The sequence below is a fragment of the Schistocerca nitens genome, chromosome 11 (assembly GCF_023898315.1).
Source record: "Schistocerca nitens isolate TAMUIC-IGC-003100 chromosome 11, iqSchNite1.1, whole genome shotgun sequence".
Taxonomy (NCBI): Eukaryota; Metazoa; Arthropoda; class Insecta; order Orthoptera; family Acrididae; genus Schistocerca; species Schistocerca nitens.
In genome coordinates, this window is record NC_064624.1 from 106,993,930 (window position 1) to 107,013,514 (window position 19,585).

The 19,585-nt window shown below is 47.0% G+C and overlaps 1 protein-coding gene and 1 pseudogene across 1 annotated transcript in view; one reads left to right on the forward strand and one right to left on the reverse strand.

The window, feature by feature from the left end:
- The window catches only part of LOC126213559 (uncharacterized), a 641,937-nt gene that overhangs the window by 309,368 nt on the left and 312,984 nt on the right, over positions 1-19,585 (forward strand). The window lies entirely within an intron of this gene.
- LOC126214054 (5S ribosomal RNA) lies at positions 18,593-18,710 on the reverse strand (annotated as a pseudogene).

The following is a 19,585-nucleotide window of genomic DNA, read 5'->3' on the forward strand; positions in this document are numbered from 1 at the left end:
TCCCGAAGTGTTCACCAGCAACTGTATCTTTTGATTCTCTTTTTAGTGCTATTCTGATTATTTGTTCTTGGGATCCGATTTTGGCAGCTACTTTTGTAACAAGCTACAGTACTTGCAAAGTTTTTAAGAATATTTTTAATAACTTTTTCGTTTACTTTGTATTACTAAAGTGTAACGTAAAGTGTATAACATTATAAAGTAAATTTTACATGCTTTTAAAAATTTTTTTACGCTTTTCTAATTGTTAAATAAATACGAAATGGGGTCCGCTTTTAGGCTTTTTTTATCTCTGTCTTTCTTGTTCGTTCAGCCACAGCAATTGAAGCACTCAGGGAAATCGCGACACAGTCCAGAAAGGCCGTCAAGTATTTTTGACAAGTAAAAATACAAATATCACTCCTGCTCTCAGAATCCGTTACAAACACAGAAATGGAAAAAAAGAATTGCATTCAACGAGCGACGAATCTGTGACTATTCACACGCTAATAGGATGTCTTTAGCCACATGGCCACACTGAACGTTGAGCATTAGAAACAAACTTATTGTTCAGGTTACAATCTCCTGATGACTTTTTCTGTGCATGCGTCGTCAACTGACGTGTAATTATAAGAAATCCTACCAGGCATGATATGTTTGTGATAAATCTTCAGTGCGCCAAAAACAACTCCACAACTAAGACAACGAATACAAACTGTATGAAAAACAATCATCCGATTTAAAAAAAAATCTAAACTGTTATATTGACATACGTAAGTGAACAACGTATTGTTAGAAATAGCAAACTCTCGAGTTTTACACCCTTCCCGTTAGATAACAACAGTGTGCGCCCACTACAGTTTTAGTAGAAATGGTGTCTGAAGAACAGACAGCGTTTTCTGTTCTATGTTTTGCGCAGTGCGAGTCAATAATATTTGTTCAGCGTGACTTTCGTACTAGATATGATATGGATGCTCGTACAGCACAGAGCACTGGACAAGATGGAGGACAACAGTTTTCTTCCACGCTTAGTGTTTAGTGACGAAACAACATTCCATTTAAATGGGAAGAAACGTCTTAATGTGAGAATCTGGGGTACGAAACAACATGAAGTTGTACAACACCAGAAGGACTCTCGAAAATTTAAGTTTTGTGCAGTTCACTGGGAAAGGTGTACGAATTTTTAGACAACATAGTTGTGTGGAGATAACAGCGATTGGTTTATTTATAATCAATTATTCAAAATGACAGTGACAATCGCATTATTTATTTTGCCCCCAACCGGTTCCAACTAGCGATGGGGTCATCTTCAGGGCAATTTTGGTAACTATCATGAAACTACAGTAGTTACCAACCGTGCACAGGCAGGGTGGCGACTCCAGCGAGCGACCAAATGGTGTAAATTGCCCTGGAGATTACCCCATCGCGGGTTGAAACCGGTTGACGGCAAAATAAATAATGCCATTGTGACTGTCATTTTGATTAATTGAAAGGTGTACGGTTAATTTTTCTTTGCTGTAACACTGTTACAGGAAGCTCATATCTCGATACCTCTATCAACGCTTTCCAGCTGGAGGTTCTTCGTTTGTAGTTGAGTGGTTGACCCTAGGTGTTCCCTCCCTCTGGGTGCAGAGATTACGCTTTTACTGTGTAGCCCTTTTACAAATATGTCTGTTTGGAACTGGGGACTGATGACCTCGATGTTTAGCCCCCATCAAAACCCAAAACCAACCAACCATTGTACTGGTATATGTTTATTAGTTTCAGAAATGTCGACGTGCCAAATCAGATAATTCTTTTTGATACACCCCAAGTAAACCAGTATAGCGCTTTCCGATTGCCCTACTAGTTCTGAGTATTGGTTGGTGGTTTGGTTGGAGCTGAACTGGTGGGGATAGTGCAGAACTCTGTGTCGTTCCCGTTCTCGCTAACAGACACAGGCGACGAGTTTCCAGTTAAACTGGCGGCGTCGGACAGTGCCGGGGTTGAACCTCGGATCGTATAGGGGCGGCAAGTTCGGGGACGACGTCACAGTTCAGCGCGACTACAGGGAACTGGGACACGTCTGGTGACTGATGGAGAAACGTCATCAGTCCGCGAGCTGATGTCATGTGAGTCCCACAGCGAAGGGTCGACAGAGTGTCATCGCCTCTGACCGTGGTCAGTGGTAATTCATTCGTGCGGGTGGCTTAGGCCCGTGTCCTGGGCACGCACGGTAAGGTACACCAGAGGCCGCTCAGCTGGGCTGTCGTGACGGCCTTGCGTCGTCGCCGCGGGCGGCCCGGGGTCGCTCGTGCCGCGTCGACCTTGGCACACTAATTCGATGGGTCGACCGCAGCGAGTCGATAGCTGCACCGCGGTCGCCCAGGTCGTTACCACCCGCTCCCGAAGACCGCCCAGCGCGTGTGCGTGCCGCACCACACTTCTGCCATACAGACTCCATTTTTTCTTCCACTTCGCGAGTCTCCCCACTGGTTCGATGCGGCCCGCCACGACTTCATCCACTGCACCTGACCCTTCATCTCAGAGTAACTCTGGCACAGTTATTTCACTTACGTATTAGAAGAATGCCCGCAGCTCGTGGTCTTGCGGTAGCGTTCTTGCTTCCCGCGCACGGTGTCCCGGGTTAGATTTCCGGCAGCGTCAGGGATTTTCTCTGCCTCGAGACGACCGGGTGTTGTTGTGCCGTCTTCGTCATTCATCCCCATTACAGTCGGAGCAAGCCAATGGCAAATGACCTCCGCTAGGACCTTGCCGAGTACAGCGGTGCGGTTCTCCCGCATCGTCCCCTACGCTCCTCGGAGTATGGGACATCATCATCATCATCATCATGTATTAGAATATTGCTCTCGAAGCCTTCACGTGTACAGCTCATACTACAGTGGTACCCAACCTGGGGGTGATTATCCCCTGAGGGGTAAAAACTAAAGAATTCGATTGTGTTACGGTTAGGAAACTAAATTACTTTTTTTGAAGATTATTATTATTATATTATTACGAAAAACACACACGGCAATGGGTGGGCACACTTCTGCAAGGTAGTATTACTCGGAAAGCAGGAGGGCAAACCTACACTATGTGATCAAAAGTATCCGCATACCCCCCAAAAACACACGTTTTTCATATTAGGTGCATTGTGCTGCCAGGTACTCCATACCAGCGACCTCAGTAGTCATCAGACATCGTGAGACAGCAGAATGGGGCGCTCCGCGGAATTTCGAACGTGCTCAGGTGATTTGGGTGTCACGTCTGTTCGCGAGATTTCCACACTCCCTAAACATCCCTAGGTCCACGGTTTACGATATGATAGTCAAGTAGAAACGTGAAGGGACACGTACACCACAAAAGCGTACAGACCGACCACGTCCGTCGACTGACAGAGACCACAGACAGTTGAAGAGGACCGTAATGTGTAATAGGCAGACATCTATCCAGACCATCACACAGGAATTCCAAACTGCATCACGATCCACTGCAAGTACTATGACAGTTAGACGCGAGGGGAGAAAACGTGGATTTCATGGTGGAGTGGCTGCTCATAAGCCACACATCACACCGGTAAATGCCAAACGACGCCTTGCTTGGTGTAAGAAGCGTAAACATTGGACGATTAAACAGTGGAAAAACGTTGTGTGGAGTGACGAATCACGGTACACAATGCGGCGATCCGATGGCAGGGTGTGCGTGTGACGAATGCCCGGTGAACGTCATCTGCCAGCGTGTGTAGTGCCGACAGTGAAATGCGGAGACGATGGTGTTGCGGTGTTTCTCGTGGTGGGGCTTGCACCCCCCTTGTTCTTTGGCGTGGCACTATACAGTACAGGCTTGCATTGATATTTTAAGCGCTTTCTTGTTTCCCACTGTCAAAGAGCAACTGGGGAATGGCAATTGCATCTTTCAACACAATCGAGCACCTGTTCATAATGCACGGCCTATGGCGGAGTAGGTACACGACAGTAACATCGCTGAATGGACTGGTCTGCACACAGTCCTGACCTGAATCCTACAGAAAACCTTTGGGTTGAAACTTCCTGGTAGATTAAAACTGTGTGCCGGACCGAGACTCGAACTCGGTACCTTTGCCTTTCGCAGGCAAGTGCTCTACCATCTGAGCTACCGAAGGAGTGCTATTTCTGCAAGTTTCGCAGGAGAGCTTCTGTAATGTTTGGAAAGTAGGAGACGAGGTACTGCCGGAAATAAAGCTGTGAGGACGGGGCGTGAGTCGTGCTTGAGTAGCTCAGTTGGTAGAGCACTTGCCCGCGAAAGGCGAAGGTCCCGAGATCGAGTCTCGGTCCGGCACACAGTTTTAATCTGCCAGGAAGTTTCATATCACCGCCGACTCCGCTGCAGAGTGAAAATTCCAACCTCTGGGATGTTATGGAACGCCGACTTCGTGCTAGGCCTCTCCGACCGACATCGATACCTCTCCTTAGAGCAGCACTCCGTGAAGAATGGGCTGCCAATCCGCAAGAAACCTTCCAGCACCTGATTGAACGTATGCGTGCGAGAGTGGGAGCTGTCATCGAGGTTAAGGGTGGGCCGACACCATATTGAATTCCAGCATTGCCGATGGAGGGCGCCACGAACTTGTACGTCACTTTCAGTCACCTGTCCAGATACTTTTGATCACATAACGTATAACATTCCTTGGTCATCTGTGTTTAGCACACTCTGGTGGAAGTACAGCTGCAAGAACCATCGTAATCGTGTTTTGGTAGCACAGTTCCCTCTGACAGCCAAGTACCCCACTTACGAGACAGGGTCCGACAGTAATTTTCAGTGTACTTAGAACTTCCAAGTGAACGTACGCCCCGCTGCAGAGTAGGAATTCATCCTCTGAACTCCACCGTCGCTTGCGAGGAAGTCCGGCAACGTCATCGTTCCCCGATCCCCTGGGCGGACGGAGACGTTTCGCAGCTCGCGGCGCCGTAGGCGGCCGGGCAGTTTCCCTCTGCGTGCCACGGATGGACACGCACTGCGCTTCCCAGAAGGCGGGTCGCTTTGGGGCCGCGGCTCCGTTTGGAAAGCCGAGGAGCGCCCAGCGGCTAACAGGACCCTGACTCACGCGCTCCTGAAGATGACGCCAGAGGCCGAAACTTCAGCAGCTGCGTCTACACGGAACTTGTTCTGCCCAAACCTATGTGCGGACTCCACTGAGGTGACAAAACCCTCCTAATATCGTGTCGCACCTCCTCTGCCCGTCGTGGTGCAGCACGGGCTCAGCAAGTCGTTCGAAGTCGGCTGCAGAAATATTCAGCCATGCTGCCTCTGCAGCCCTCCGTGCGCGAAGTGACATCTCGATTATGTGCGCTAAATGTCGGATGGTATTCGTGTGTAGCGATCCGGTGGCCAAATTATTTGCTCGAATTGTCCAGAATGTTCGTCAAACCAATCCGCGAACAATTCTGACCCGGTGACATGGTGCATTGTCATCCGTGAAAATTCCGCCGTTGTCTGGGAACATGAAATCCGTGAATGGCTGCAAATGGTTTCTAAGGAGCTGAATGTAATAAATTCCGGTCAACGATGGGTTCAGTTGTACCGAAGGACCGAGTCCATTCCATGTAAAACAAAGCCCATCACCGTTACGGAGTCACCACCAGCCGCACAGTGTTTTGTTGACTACTTGAGTCCATGGCTTCGTGGGGTCTGCACCGTACCTGAACCCTGCAATCAGCTGTTACCAAGTGAAATCGATACTCGAGGCCACGGTTTTGCGTTCGTCTAGGGTCCAATCGATGTGGTCACGAACCCACCAGAGGCGATGTCGTCCTGTTAGCAAAGTCACTCGCGTCGGTCGTATGCTGCCATCCATTGACGCCAGATATTACCACACTATCCTAACGGATACGTTCGTCGCACATCCCACACTGATTTGTGCGGTAATTTCATGCAGTGTTGCTTGTCTGTTAGCACTGACACCCTTTCGCACACGCCGCTGCTCTCGGTCGTTAAGTGAACGCCGTCGGGCACCGCATTGTCCACGGTGAGAGCCAATGCCTGAAATGTGCTATTCTCGGCACACACTCATTGTGGATCTCGGAATACTGAATTCCCTACAGACTTGCGAAATGAAACGTCCTGTGCGTCTAGCTGCAACTACCATTCTGCGTTCAGAGTCTGATAATTCTAGTCGTGTGGCCATGATGATGACGTACGAAACACACTACTGGTCATTAAAATTGCTACACCAAGAAGAAATACAGATGATAAACGGGTATTCATTGGACACACATATTATACTACAACTGACATGTGATGAAATTTTCACGCAATTTGGGTGCATACATCATGAGAAATCAGTACCCAGAACAACCACCTCTGGCCGTAATAACGGCCTTGATACGCCTGGGCATTGAGTCAAACAGAGCTTGGATGGCGTGTACAGGTACAGCTGCCCATGCGGCTTCAACACGACACCACAGTTCATCGAGAGTAGTGACTGGCGTATTGTGACGAGCCAGTTGCTTGGCCACCATTAACCAGACGTTTTCAATTGGTGAGAGATCTGGATAATGTGCTGGCCAGGACAGCAGTCGAACATTTTCTGTATCCAGAAAGGCCCGTACAGGACCTGCGACATGCGGTCCTGCATTATCCTGCTGAAATGTAGGGTTTTGCAGGGATCGAATGAAGGGTAGCGCCACGGGTCGTAAGACATCTGAAATGTAACGTCCACTGTTGAAAGTGCCGTCAATGCGAACAAGAGGTGACCGAGACGTGTAACCAATGGCACCCCATACCATCACGCTGGGTGATACACCAGTATGGCGATGACGAATACACGCTTCCAATGTGCGTTCACCGCGATGTCGCGAAACACGGATGCGACCATCGTGATGCTGTAAACAGAACCTGGATTCATCCGAATAAATGACGTTTTGCCATTCGTGCAACCAGGTTCGTCGTCGAGTACTCCATCGCAGGCGCTCCCGTCTGTGATGCACCGTCAAGGGTAACCGCAGCCACGGTCTCCGAGCTGATAGTCCATGATTCTGCAAACGTCGTCGAACTGTTCGTGCAGATGGTTGTCGTCTTGCAAACGTCCCCATCTGTTGACTCAGGGATCGAGACGTGGCTGCACGATCCGTTACAGCCGTGCGGATAAGATGCCTGTCATCTCGACTGCTAGTGATACGAGGCCGTTGTGATCCAGCACGACGTTCCGTATTACCCTCCTGAACTCACCGATTCCATATTCTGCTAACAGTCATTGGATCTCGACCGACGCGAGCAGCAATGTTGCGATACGCTACAATCCGACCTTTATCAAAGTCGGAAACGTGAGCATTCGGTGAACTGTAGACAACGTCCGACCAACAGGCATTACATGCATTGACCAAAAATGATGATGCATTGAGAAATGGTAGTTTTCTAGCTGAAATGTAGATCTGCCGATAAAAATTCCAAAGGACGACTGATAGCTGAAATCTATTATTCAGATATCTTCATATGTTGCGACGTTTTGAGGTTGAGTGGAGGCCTTCTTGTCCCGGATTGTGACAGCTGATGAAACCCGGGTTCACCATTTTGAGCCCGAAACAAAACGACAGTGGATAGAATGGCGCCATTCCCATTCCCCACAGAAGAAAAAATTCGAAGCAACTCCTTCCGCCGGTAAGGTCATGATCACCGTGTTCTGGGACTGTGAATGTGTGATTCTCACTGATGTGATACCAACAGGCTGTAGCGGTAATTGAGAAGCATATGTCGACACATTAACAAAACTCGAGACGCGCTTCAGGCGACTTTGGCGGCACAGCAACCCAGGAGATGTTTTGCTGCAACACGATAACGCCCGGCCCCACACAAGTGTGAACTCATCGCAAAACAGGGTGGGACAGTGTGACAATGTCTCTTATAATCCGTGTTGATTAAATTTTTGTTCATGTGACCGGTTTCGGTTCATCTAGAACCATCTTCAGATCTGATATTTCGGTTACAGGAGTAACCCGTCCAAATTACTCCTGTAACCGAAATATCAGATCTGAAGATGGTTCTAGATGAACCGAAACCGGTCACATGAACAAAAATTTTGCAATCGACAGGGATTGTAAGAAACATCCACTGATTGCTGCTATTCTATTAGACATAGTCTGTTTTTGCAAAGTTCGGACAGTTTTACCCCATCCACCCTATAGTTCTGACCTAGCCGCCTCGGACTTCCACTTGATTGGGCCGTTAAAGGATGCGATTCGTGGAAGACATTTTGAGGACGATGAGGAGGTGATTCACACAGTGGAGCACTTCGTCCGCCACCAGGACAAGGATTGGTGCCGACAGGACATACACGCCCTTATTTCGCGCCATAGGAAGGCTGTAGAACGGCGTGAGATAGTACGTGGAAAAATAGGGTGCGTAGTTAAAACACCATTCTTTTGTGCGTGAAATTGTCATGATGTTCAATGAAGAATTGTTGAAGAAAAAATAGGCAGTGCGTTACTTTCTGCACAAGGCTCGTACGTCGACCGAGGACTCTCCATCCAAGATAACTTGCTGCGCTCTGCATGAGGGGGGGAAAAATGGTGGTTCCTGAGAGGAGTAGTGTTTGACATTCGATATTATGTTAAATACTTGTTTTGCAAATCAAACTGCCATTTCCTGCTGCTAGTTACTTTATTTATCCCATACGCGTTTCGCCTTCTCCTGTTCTGAGGCATCATCAGTGGGACCTATAACGATACAGTTTTGTTAGTTATAGACTATCAAACAATTCACTTCGCGATTTTTTGTAAAAAAAGTAATTACTTACGATTTGCTGATCGGCGTTTCCTCAGGTCTGGTCTGGAGGACGCACTACCACTTTTATCACTGCCATATAATCACATCTTTGTGTTCTCGCCTTCCACACACTGTTCACCATGTTTCTCACTGTTTTTTGTGGTGGACTAGCGTTATTTTGTCACGCGATACACCTTTTTCGTCGTACACTTCTTTTCACAGCGCAAATATTGCGACTCCATTGCGTGTTTCATCTTGTTTGGTATGTTTACGAAAAGTCAAAACGGCTATCACCAAAGCTTTCAGCCACTAGCTAACACCTAGTACAGGCCCCCCAACCCCCCCCCCCCCCGGCCGCAAAAAAAAAATAAAATAAAAGTAAAAAAAAATTCGCCTCTATCCCCCCCTCTCTCCCACTCATGTACGAGCGCGCGCGCACACACACACACACACACACACACACACACACACACACACACACACACACACGGTATAAATATCATAAATAGTAGTAACGAACATATACTTCGTTAGGTTGGCAACACATAGGTAAACATACCAACAAGATGAAACACGTAATGGAGTTGCAATATTTACGCTGTGAAAAGAAGTGTACGAGGAAATAGGTGTATCGCGTGACAAAATAACCATAGTCCACCACAAAAAACAGTGAGAAACGTGGTGAACAGTGTGTGGATGGCGAGAACACAAAGATCTGAATATATGGCAGTGATAAAAGTGGTAGTGGGACCTCCACACCAGATGTGAGGAAAGGCACATCAGCAAATCGTAAGTAATTACTTTTTTACCAAAAATCGGGAAGTGAACTGTTTGATAATCTATAAGTAACAAAACTGTATCATTATAGACCCTACTGATGATGCCTTAGAACAGGAAAAGGCGAAACGCGTATGGGATAAATGGTTCAAATGCCTCTGAGCACTATGGGACAACATCTGAGGTCATCAGTCCCCTAGAATTCGGAACTACTTAAACCTTACTAACCTAAGGATATCATACCCATCCATGCCCAAGGAAGGATTCGAACCTGGGACCGTAGCGGGCACGCGGTTCCAGACTGCAGCGCCTAGAACCGCACGGCCACCGCGGCCGGCTGCTTATGGGATAAATAAAATATCTAGCAGCAGGAAAAGGCAGTTTGATTTGCAAAACAAGTATTTATATGCTTGCTGCGGAGGATGGCCACACAAACAAACTTGACATTACGGTAATTTGGTTGATAAGCTGTTACAGGTAGCGAGTGGGACGTGTTTGGAGATGTCGGACTCTCGACAGGAGGTGACGCAATGCAGGAGGAGGTGAGGTGTTGCGACAAGTGGGACGGCGGCAGAAGTGTTGTGCTGGAAACGAAACAGGCGCGCCGGGAAAGTGTTCCGGGAACGGCTGCTGGGAGAGTTACTCGTGGAATGTAGTGGCAGGAGGTACGGTGTGGCGGGGTGGGGTGGAAGAGGCCGCAGTAATGAGCTGAGGAAGAAGCCCGCAGCAGTAGCGTTTTTACTGGAAGCTCGCCGGATAGGCGGCCGACGGGGCGTTCGCGGAAGCCGTAGGCTAGCGGGCAGGCGGCGTCGACAAGGCGAGCGGAGTGTGGAGGGACCGCCAGCCGCGCGTAGCGTGGAAGGCAAGGCAAGGCAAGGACACACGCAGAGAGAGAGAGAGAGAGAGAGAGAGAGAGAGAGAGAGAAGGCCGTCAAAACATCAGCCATGTTAAACAACATTTCAAGTGCCAAAAGAATGTGAAATACACCTAGAACACCAAAGAAACCCGTCATAGGCATCCGTATCAAAGGTATGTAAACAGCGAGAATATGGCGCTACGGTCGGCAACGCCTGTATAAGACAAAAAGTGTCTGGCGCAGTTGTTAGATTGATTACTGCTGCTGCAATGGCAGGTTGTCAAGATTTAAGGGTAAGGGGGGGGGGGTAGGACGTCAAACGGGCCGACTTGGAGCAGGAGAGGCATCACAGGACATTTTAATTTCCACTGTCTATACTTTTACAAATAAATTCATAAAACTTTGATCAGGAAGGATTCAGGATTTACTCTCACAGCAGAGGAAGTTCAAAAACGTAAAAAAAAAAATTGTTTTGCATGTGAAATTTCATCTTTTTTTCCACTTAGTATTTGCTGCATTTGTTGGTGTAGGTACACTTTTCTTCATGAGTAACGAAGATTTTTCGATGAACTTTGCACAGCATACAAACGATACTTACAGGTGTATGAAACTCTAGAATTTTTCACATCTATTAAAAAGTGGTAAAAATTGAGACAATTAACTATAAAATTAACTATAAAATTAGAGTTTTCTCTAAACACGAAGTTTAAAACGTAACAGCCCATTCATTTTTCCATAGATTAAATAAATTGTAGAGTTTCATACACCTGTAAGTATGATTTGTAAGCTGCGCAAAATTCATCGAAGAATCTCTCTTACTTATGAAGAAAAGTGTACCTATACCAACAGTACGTGCAAAAAATCATGAAATTTCACATTTAAAAAATATTTTTTCGTATTTTCGAACTTACAGTGCATTGAGTGTGGGTCCTGAATCCTTCCTGGTCATGGTGACAAAGTTGTATGAATTTATTTGTAAAAGTATAGACAGTGGAAATTAAAATGTCCTGTGGTGCCTCTCCTTCTCGAAGTCGGCGCGTTTGACGTCCTACCCCCCCCCTTAAGTGAGATTCGACGTGGTGTTACAGTCGGCACACGATCGACGCGACATAGCATTTCCGAGATAGCGTTAAAGTGGTGATTTACCTGTACGATCGTTTCACGAGTGTACTGTAAGTATCAGGTATCCGACAAAATGTCAGATCTCTGACATCGAAAAGATCCTGCAAGAAAGGGACCAACGATGACTGAAGAGAACCCTTCCGCAAATTGCTGCAGATTTCAATGCTGCGCCATCAACAAGTACCAGCGTGCGAACCATACAATCAAACACCATCAATACGGGCTTTCGGAGCCGAAGGCCCACTCGTGCACCCTTGAGGACTGCACGACACAGAGCTCTACGTGTCGCCTGGGCCCGTCGACACCGACGTTTCACTGTTGATGTCAGGAAACATTTGCGCGGTCCGACGAGTCTCGTTTGAAATTGTATCGATGGGATGAATCCATCGAAGCTGCATGTCATCAGGGGACTATTCAAGCTGGTAGAGGCTCTGTAATGGTGTGGGGTGTGTGCAGTTGGACTGATACGGGACCACTGATACGTCTACATACCACTGTGACAGGTGACACGTACGTAAGCATCCTGTCTGATCTGTCATGTCCAATGTGCATTCCAACTGGCTTGGGAAATTCCAGCAGGACAATGCGGCAGCCCTCACGAGCAGAGTTGTTATAGAGTGTGTCCAAGAACAGTCTTCTCAGTTTAAACACTTCCGCTGGCCACCAGACTCCCCAGACGTCAACATCATTGAGCATATCTGGGATGCTTTGCAACGTGCTGTTCAGAAGAGATTCCCTGCACCTCGTACACGATCTACATCTACATCCATACTGCGCAAGCCACCTGACGGTGCGTGGCGGACGGTACCTTGAGTACCTCTACCGGTTCTCCCTTCTATTCCAGTCTCGTATTGTTCGTGGAAAGAAGGATTGTCGGTATGCTTCTGTGTGGGCTCTAATCTCTCTGATTTTATCCTCACGGTCTCTTCGCGAGATATACGTAGGAGGGAGCAATATAGTGCTCGACTCTTCGGTGAAGGTATGTTCTCGAAACTTCAACACTCCTGCAGAGTCTTCCACTGGAGTTTATCTATCATCTCCGTAATGCTTTCGTGATTACTAAATGATCCTGTAACGAAGCGCGCTGCTCTCCGTTGGATCTTCTCTCTCTCTTCTATCAACCCTGTCTGGTACGGATCCCACACTACTGAGCAGTATTCGAGCAGTGGGCGAACAAGTGTACTGTAACCTACTTCCTTTGTTTTCGGGTTGCATTTCCTTAGGATTCTTCCAATGAATCTCAGTCTGGCATCTGCTTTAAAACGATCAACTTTATATGATCATTCCATTTTAAATCACTCCTAACGCGTACTCCCAGATAATTTATGGAAGTAACTGCTTCCAGTTGCTGACCTGCTATTTTGTAGTTAAATGATAAGGGATCTATCTTTCTATGTATTCGCAGCACATTACACTTGTCTACATTGAGACTTTACCGATCCTCAGAGCCAATCCTTATCCCGAAGTTACGGATCCAATTTGCCGACTTCCCTTACCTACATTATTCCATCGACTAGAGGCTCTTCACCTTGGAGACCTGCTGCGCATATGGGTACGAACCGGCGCGACACCTCCACGTGGCCCTCTCCCGGATTTTCAAGCTCAGAGGTGAAGATCGGGACACCGCCGCAACTGCGGTGCTCTTCGCGTTCCAAATCCTATCTCCCTGCTAGAGGATTCCAGGGAACTCGAACGCTCATGCAGAAAAGAAAACTCTTCTCCGATCTCCCGACGGCGTCTCCGGGTCCTTTTGGGTTACCCCGACGAGCATCTCTAAAAGACGGGCCCGACTTGTATCGGTTCCGCTGCCGGGTTCCGGAATAGGGACCGGATTCCCTTTCGCCCAACGGGGCGATATTAGGCACATGTACCAGTCTCTTTGGTGTGTGTGTGTGTGTGTGTGTGTGTGTGTGTGTGTGTGTGTGTGTGTGTGTGCGTGTGTGTGCGCGCGCGCCTCCAACCCATTAATGCTACTAATTGAGAAGTAATTATTGGTAATTTATATTATCTTTTGAAAATAATTTAGTTTCGTCACCGAAACGGTATCGAATCGTTTAGTTTTTACCCCGCAGAAAATTTCTTTCTACCCCTGAGGGAGTAATGACCCCCATAGGTTGGGAACAGTGTTCTAAACCCTATACGTTCTAATGAGTGAGTTTATAAGTATCAAAATTTGTGATGCAAATGACTGTGTCTTTAGAGTGCATCGACTGAGAAGCTTTAATTTCTCACACCGCCAAGGGTTCGTAGACCGTAACAAATGACAAAAATTTAAACTTGGTCCGTCAACCTATTCCTGAGGAAAGGGGTTGGAGAGACAGAGAACAACAAAGCCGACCTATAATGGTTCCGTTTTTCCCGACTGAGGTACGGAAACCTGAAAAACAGCACGGGTACTACAGGCAGTCTTGGTGGTCGCATTCTTCACAAATCTGTATCACTAATTGCCTAAAATGGTAACCGGATACCCGCTGTGCAGGTTGCCTAACCAACGTCTCCTAGGTGCAACACAGTATTGGTTCAGTACGTTATATACACTCCTGGAAATTGAAATAAGAACACCGTGAATTCATTGTCCCAGGAAGGGGAAACTTTATTGACACATTCCTGGGGTCAGATACATCACATGATCACACTGACAGAACCACAGGCACATAGACACAGGCAACAGAGCATGCACAATGTCGGCACTAGTACAGTGTATATCCACCTTTCGCAGCAATGCAGGCTGCTATTCTCCCATGGAGACGATCGTAGAGATGCTGGATGTAGTCCTGTGGAACGGCTTGCCATGCCATTTCCACCTGGCGCCTCAGTTGGACCAGCGTTCGTGCTGGACGTGCAGACCGCGTGAGACGACGCTTCATCCAGTCCCAAACATGCTCAATGGGGGACAGATCCGGAGATCTTGCTGGCCAGGGTAGTTGACTTACACCTTCTAGAGCACGTTGGGTGGCACGGGATACATGCGGACGTGCATTGTCCTGTTGGAACAGTAAGTTCCCTTGGCGGTCTAGGAATGGTAGAACGATGGGTTCGATGACGGTTTGGATGTACCGTGCACTATTCAGTGTCCCCTCGACGATCACCAGTGGTGTACGGCCAGTGTAGGAGATCGCTCCCCACACCATGATGCCGGGTGTTGGCCCTGTGTGCCTCGGTCGTATGCAGTCCTGATTGTGGCGCTCACCTGCACGGCGCCAAACACGCATACGACCATCATTGGCACCGAGGCAGAAGCGACTCTCATCGCTGAAGACGACACGTCTCCATTCGTCCCTCCATTCACGCCTGTCGCGACACCACTGGAGGCGGGCTGCACGATGTTGGGGCGTGAGCGGAAGACGGCCTAACGGTGTGCGGGACCGTAGCCCAGCTTCGTGGAGACGGTTGCGAATGGTCCTCGCCGATACCCCGGGAGCAACAGTGTCCCTAATTTGCTGGGAAGTGGCGGTGCGGTCCCCTACGGCACTGCGTAGGATCCTACGGTCTTGGCGTGCATCCGTGCGTCGCTGCGGTCCGGTCCCAGGTCGACGGGCACGTGCACCTTCCGCCGACCACTGGCGACAACATCGATGTACTGTGGAGACCTCACGCCCCACGTGTGGAGCAATTCGGCGGTACGTCCACCCGGCCTCCCGCATGCCCACTATACGCCCTCGCTCAAAGTCCGTCAACTGCACATACGGTTCACGTCCACGCTGTCGCGGCATGCTACCAGTGTTAAAGACTGCGATGGATCTCCGTATGCCACGGCAAACTGGCTGACACTGACGGCGGCGGTGCACAAATGCTGCGCAGCTAGCGCCATTCGACGGCCAACACCGCGGTTCCTGGTGTGTCCGCTGTGCCGTGCGTGTGATCATGGCTTGTACAGCCCTCTCGCAGTGTCCGGAGCAAGTATGGTGGGTCTGACACACCGGTGTCAATGTGTTCTTTTTTCCATTTCCAGGAGTGTAATTATTGACCGAATTTAAAAATGTGAAATGTAGTCGTGATATACCCCTTAAGAAATATAAGCATACGTTACAGGTTTAGCACAATAACATAACTATTGTAAGTAGAAAGAGTTTTTTGCAGTACATATGGCTTCAGGCGAAGTAGCTGAGCGAGCACAAATACGCATACTGTACAGGGTCTCGCAGGAGCAATGGTCAGTACTCGGAAATATGAGAGGAATGACCATTCCAACCAAAGGACTCACCTTTAGGGCAGATTCTCATTCAGATGAGCAAAAATTGGCAACTTTTTTTTTTTAAAGGGCAATGAAAAGAGAACGGACCTGTTTGGGGATTATGACTGATCATACTTTGAACTTTATTTTGGATTTTAAATACCAAAAAACAAAACGGCACCCGTAATTATGGTGTGCTCCAGGGCCTAAGAGTTCGAAGTATGCAGACTGCGTGTAATGTAGCTGCTCGGGAGTTACCAGAAATCAAAGATGCATAACATTGGTCTATATTAGATCAACAGTATGGAAGCTTATACCTAATCACAATGACATAACGTTAAATTTAACGATATGGTGCTAAGTCGAACTTTTGAGTTCGATTTTTCGGGATTTGTTTTACTCTTTGTGATTTTGCAAAAAATAGTTAATAATAAAAAATTTCGTGTATAGTAGGTATAAGCTCCGAAGAAAAGTGTTTACTTTTCGGGGATCAAAGGTAGAAGTTACGAGGATGAACCGTTTTCACTTTGGGCTGCACGCAGTATTGAAAAATCTCTCGTTGAGAAAAACCTGTTTAGAGTTTAGGAAAACTTTGTATTATTAGTCCAATTTGGTTTAATTTTGATGTCGCTGAACTCAAAGTGAGGTTATATTTTCAAAATTCAAAATGGCTAATCCAGTATGGCGGACCAAAAATTCTGTTTAGACCAAAATTTGACCAAAAAAGTGATTTCGTTACCATTCCAGGACCTTACACCAACCGTTTCTCTTATTCGAATTGTTCCTGGAGAGCAATTCCCTCTTAGTCCATGGTGAGAAAAGCCTATCTGGCCGGGCTGACTGTGCTGCGTTCGGCAGCGTGCGCACGTGGTTAGTCAGCGTTTTCGGCAAATATGTTTGCACGCATACTGCAGCATAAATCATTTTGGGAACGTGCGTCACGACACAAGTTCTCCACTTCAGCCGGGTGTTTTCGGCTGAGAACGTGCCATGGCGGCCGAGACACTGCTTCGAACAGTGGGCTGGAGAAACTTTCGTAACGGACAGATTTAAAACCCTTTCCGTCCCAACGTTCTACACACACACACACACACACACACACACACACACACACACACACACACACACACACACACACACCTTTCAAAAAACTCCCGTAAAAAACACATTTTCGACCATTTTGAACGAGAACATGGCCTAAAGAACAGATGTGCACTTGGTCATCTTCAGTATTGTAAAACACACGTGTTCCACAGAACTGTTGCTCATAGGTCAAGGTATGGACACGTTCACGGGACATTTTCTTCTTTCACTCCATACTGAAACCCCTCAAAGTACGACAAGCAAAGAGCTTGCAATAGGGGAGATTTGTCTCAGAATACTGAACATGTGGCACTCACAGTTCTGAGGGAAAGCATTTTCAAGACCATATTTACTACCTGACTACTGTGTGCATCTCATAGCCCACAATATTAACCATTCCTTCTCAGCCACTCTGTGGTCGTGCAGCAGTTGAGAATCAGAGTATTTAGCGACTCTCAAGAAACTTGACGTATTATTTGAAGCCTTTTTGAACCCTTTTCTCGCTTACTACGTTTTCGCTGCTGATCCAGTAAAACTTTCGATCAGTGGACACGTTTTAATGAGCAAGCAGTAAAGGAAACAAAAGAACAATTCATAGTAGGTATTAAAATTCATGGAGAAGAATAAAAACTTTGAGGTTCGCCGATGACATTGTAATTCCGTCAGACAGCAAAGGACCTGGAAGAGCAGTTGAACGGAATGGACAGTGTCTTGAAAGTAGGATACAAGATGATCATCAACAAAAACAAAACGAGGATAATGGAATGTAGTCAAATTAAATCGGGTGATGCTGAGGGAATTAGATTAGGAAATGAGACACTTAAAGTAATAAAGGAGTTTTGCTATTTAGGGAGCAAAATAACCGATTATGGTCGAAGTAGAGAGGATATAAAATGTAGACTGGCAATGGGAAGGAAAGCGTTTCTGAAGAAGAGAAATTTGTTAACATCGAGTATAGATTTAAGTGTCAGGAAGTCGTTTCTGAAAGTATTTGTATGGAGTGTAGCCATGTATGGAAGTGAAACGTGGACGGTAAATAGTTTGGACAACAAGAGAATAGAAGCTTTCGTAATGTGGTGCTAATGGAGAATGCTGAAGATTAGATGGGTAAATCACGTAACTAATGAGGAAGTACTGAATAGAATTGGGGAGAAGAGGAGTTTGTGGCACAACGTGACTAGTGGAAGGGATCGGTTGGTAGGACATGTTCTGAGGCATGAAGGTATCACAAATTTAGTATTGGAGGGCAGCGTGGAGGGTAAGGATCGTAGAGGGAGACCAAGAGATGAATACACTAAGCAGATTCAGAAGGATGTAGGTTGCAGTATGTACTGGGAGATGAGGAAGCATGCACAGGATAGAGTAGCATGGAGAACTGCACGAAACCAGTCTCAGGACGTAAAACAACAACAACAACAACGACAACAACAACATACTTGACACATTATTTCAAACCTTTTGTAACCATCCTCTCTCTTACATTTTCGCTGCTGATCCAGTAAACTTCGGATGATCGGTGACGTTTTAATTTATTATTACTTTACTGCTAACTCTATTCGGTGTCTACATTTTCTCAAATTTCGTGTTTCGTCACACACAAATGCAAGATTTTAATTTTTTTTAATGGAGAATTCTGAGACCTACTTCGCTGAAATTTAAGACGAGAAATGCAGGCTGCAGTGACTGGGGACTGGCGTCATCTCATCAATACTGAGCCCGAACAAGCCGCCGTGTCTTCCTCAGCTCACAGGCGTCACTGGATGCGGATATGGAGGGGCATGGTGGTGTCTCCCAGCCGTATGTCAGTTTACGAGACCGGAGCCGCTACTTCTCAATGAAGTATCTCCTCAGTTCGACTCATAAGGGCTGAGTGCATCTCGCGTGCCAAAAGCGCTCGGCAGACCGGATGGTCACCCATCCAAGTGCTAGCCCAGACCGACAGCGCTTAACTTGGGTGATCGGACGGGAACCGGTGTTACCACTGTGGCAAGGCCTTTGGCTTGTCATCTCATTACGTGTTTATTACTGCTTATGTGAGTGTCTGACGGCTATCGTACTACAGTTAGAAACTTTCACTCTTCAGGCGAATCGTGAGTTGATTTCAGTCAAGAGTTTCCACATTTTCGAGATAAGCACACCTTCAGATATGAAACTTCGTGGCAGATTAAAAGTGTGTGCCGGACTGCGACTCAGATCCTAGAGCACTTGCCCGCGAAAGGCAAATGTCCCCGAGTTCGAGTCTCGGTCCGGCACCAAGTTTTAATCTGCCAGGAAGTTTCATATCAGCGCACACTCCGCTGCAGAGTGAAAATCTCATTCTGGAAACACCTTCAGATTTCTTAAATGAAGTTCCGTTTCTTGACTTTCAAGCACATAGTACGTGACTGATAGATCGTAGCCTCTTTGCACTAAGATGGGAACTGTCTGAATCCCAAGGAAAACGAGCGTTGTTTAAGAAATCTAAGTCTGTGCTTAACTTCTTCAGCACGTCCAAACTCTTGCCTGAAAGAGACTCGCCTGCCGCATTATGGAGTACCATAGCACTCGGGCACACTCGTAAGCAGTAGTAAACAACGCGTACTCGCATGATGCAAGTTCTCAGCAACTGCGGTACGGGTTCCTCGTCTTAAATTTTATAAAAACACATCAAAAAAGCTCTTTGAAACAGAAGAAAAAACACGAGGGAGAGTGTGCGAAGAAACGCGAAATGGAAAAAATGAGACAACCCTAATGTCCATAATACCACTGAATTGCATCTGCAGGATCATACCACTGAACGACACTTAAGGAGATTTGACGTCACAAAAACTGAAATGTGTGAAAAATCAGCTTCTGGCAGATCGTTACTATAAGGAAACGGGAATTTGGGAGGGGG